This window comes from Rattus norvegicus, chromosome X (assembly GCF_036323735.1).
Source record: "Rattus norvegicus strain BN/NHsdMcwi chromosome X, GRCr8, whole genome shotgun sequence".
NCBI classification, from domain to species: Eukaryota; Metazoa; Chordata; class Mammalia; order Rodentia; family Muridae; genus Rattus; species Rattus norvegicus.
Genome location: NC_086039.1, coordinates 149,946,243 through 149,949,724, shown reverse-complemented (window position 1 = coordinate 149,949,724; position 3,482 = coordinate 149,946,243).

The following is a 3,482-nucleotide window of genomic DNA, read 5'->3' as shown; positions in this document are numbered from 1 at the left end:
GTAGAACTGAAGCATCCATACTTTGGTTTTCCTTCATCTTGAACTTCCTAGGGTCTGTGAGTTTTATAGTAGGTATTCCTAGTTTTTGGCCTAATATCCACTTATCAGTGAGCACATACCATGTGCACTCTTTTGTACCTCACTCTGGATTATATTTTCTAGTTCCACTCATTTGCCTAAGAATTTCATGTAGTCATGGTTTTTAATAGCTGAGTAGTACCCCATTGTGTAAATGTAGCATATTTTCTGTATCCATTCCTTTGTTGAAAGGCATCTGGATTATTTTCAGCTTCTGGCTATTATAAATAAAGCTGCTATGAACGTAGTGGAGCATGTTATCCTTGTTATATGTTGGGGCATCTTTTGGGTATATGTCTAGGAGGGGTATAGCTGGGTCTTTGGGTACTATGCTCAATTGTGAGTCTTTAGTTGAAGCTGCTCTCTTCTTTTCAGAAGTTTCAGATTCCTTTAATAACCTGACAGTGGTAAGCATTTTTTCCTATCGTTTTATTTCGTTTTTCATTTCCTTGGTCCTACTTATTTACCTCAAGTAATCATGTCCTCAAATAGGTACTTTCTCTTACCATTCTTTTTCTTCAAATTCTTAGTTCAGTGTCTTCCAAGTATAAGGATGAGCTAATATTCCTTATTTTGACATGAAAACTTCTCATTATCTTAACCTTGAATCATAATTTCTAGCCTTAAATCCTAAGCATCCCTGTTATAGTGAATGTTCACTGTTTTTGGTTCTATTTAAAATAATTTATATAGTTATTTTACTTTTTGTTATAATTATACAAAACTGGACAGTCTTTAAAGCAAGTAAAAATGAAAAAATATCTAAGGTAATATTATATTGCAAAAGTCATAATAATCCCCAGCCTTTGTATCGAATTAGATCTTGCTGTTCTAACATCTATAGAAGTGAAAGATCTCTGCGGGGAGACCCTCCCTTAAGTATCGGGAAGTCGCAGGCCCCAGACAAACGAGAGACCAATCTTGATGCAATAAGCAGCAAGGTTTATTTTCAGGATTCCGGGCTGACATGTATCTCTCACAGGAGACAGGGGTATCCACCCTGAGCAGCTAGAAGAGGGACTATTTAAAGGGAACCACTACAAGACCTAGGGGAAGGGGAAGACCTCAAGGGAGATGTCAAAAATGCCACAAGGAGGAACTCCCAGAGTCACAGGACAGTCCTCATTGTTTTGATCATACTGTTTTATGATCAGCCAGCTCCACCAGGAAGGTCAGGACGTCCTCATTGTTCCTGAAGCAGGCCGCTCCTTTGTCCTCTCAGGGTTAGTGTTTGTCAGAGTTGATGAAACTCCTGCACCTGATAAACATCTGGATAGGCTTGGCTCCGGTTTCCTGGAACTCTATCTGTAGGACACAATGGCTAGAACAGCATCCTTAGAACAAAATAAAAACTTGGACAAACATCACAGGGGTAGGACTTGTTACTTATTTACTCACGTCTGGAGTCATTCGGAGGGCCCGTGAATGAGTCAGTACCAGATGCCCTGGAATTTTTTAATTTTTTCATCTGCTCTAAGACTCCATCTCTCAGAAGCATATGTTTTAATCAGCAGTTGGAATTTATCAAGAAGACAGGAACTACCACAAATTGCTATTCTATGAGTATTAAATGCCATCTCTGCCATTGGACTAACACCAGGGAAGTTCGAATTCCATACTTAAAATGGGACTCCCTTTCCAAGTTGAGCATCTGTATGAGCAGCCACAGGCAAGAAAAACAGTGAGGGTCATGAACATTTATATAACATGAATAATTATTTGCTTCTGTCTCCTGAAGAAAATGGTAATACAAATAGCTACTATTTATTTCACTCATACTGTGTACTGGGTTTTAAGTGATTTAAATAAACTGCATCACTAGATCCTCCCTAACACTTTATAATTTAGAATAGAGCCATTATCTTTCTTGTTTTATAAATGGGGAAATTTAAGATATGGACAACTACCCAAAATCACACAGCTAAAAATTTGAGTAGCCGGTATTTGAATGGAGGTAACCTAGCACTCAAGTTTACATAATTTACTAATCAAAATTAGTTTGTTCCTTGAATTTATATTATTACTACAATTGCATAAACTTAAATTGGATTTATCTTATTAACATGCTTCAGTGCATGCAAGACTATTCCAGGAGAAAGAATGAAGAAAGTATTTTTATTTCATTTTATTGATACTTTTTAGAGGATTAAAAAATGTTAACACATTCAATTTTGGTGAAAAATACACATAACATGCATTCTTATGTCTTAAGATATAGATTGAAAAATATATTAGTTCCAAAAGTGCTTCACGTAAGTTAGGAAATCTCAGGAGCAGCACTGGATTCATTTGCCAATCTGGTCAGATGATGCCAGATGTTTTTCAGTAAGTAATTCCTTTTGTTCATAACATTAGGACATTAATGCTATTTCTTGTGTAGAGATTATTCATGTGTGCCAATTATGAAGTGTCATACCTTGTACCTTTTGAAGAGTTTTTAAAAACACTTTACCAACTATCTGTTGTGGTTTGCCCTGAAGCTATCTGTATTTTGATGCTAATTCCACTGCCCCAAGGAAAGCTGCCTAGTACAGGTGAGGGGCAGGTACATGATAGAAGGAGGCCTGTCATTGGAGGAGAAGGAAGGATGGGCGGGAGAGAGAGGAAGAGAAAGGGAGACGGAGAGAGGGGAAGCCATGGCAGGTGATGTTAAGATTCTGCTCTGTGTATTTACAGGTTGTTATCAATGTTCCTAAGGGATGGATAGTACCGGGCTTTGTATGTTTAAGTGGGCAATTATATCTTACCAATTGGGTCAAAGATTACTGTGTTGTTTGTTCTTTAATGTGTAGATTTAAGTAATGTAATGGAGTGTGTGGCGGCCTGAGACACTGGGATGTGTTTCCACCAAGATATCTAGCAGATATCTTGAGACACTGCAGTACGGACCCAGTGAGGTAAAAGACATCAATACTCTTTTATTTTTATATTATTACAACAACAACTATCAATTCTACCTTACAAGTAACATAAGGCCTATATATCAATGTCGTTACGTGTACTTCAGATTTAAGACAGCTTCTTGAAATATATGCCTTGTCAGGAAACAATTGAATGTACTATGATATGTATGTGCTATATATTCCATATGGTGGTATCTTGGCAATATGTAATTAACAGAATAAAGACACAATAATGAATTTACTGTAAGAATTAATATTGGGAAATGGTAGGTTATCATTCAAATAATAAACTCATTTATCCACAGACTATATGAAATTCATCTTTTTATCTTGCAAAGGATTTAATATTCTTGGGTCATATTCCACTGGTGAGGGAAGTCAGGGCAAGATCTCAAACAGGGTAGGAACTAGAAGGCAAGAGCTAATGCAGCTTACATTCCATGGCTTGCATACCCTGGGTACTACAAAAAGCCCTACCAGCCCAGGGTAACACCTCACACA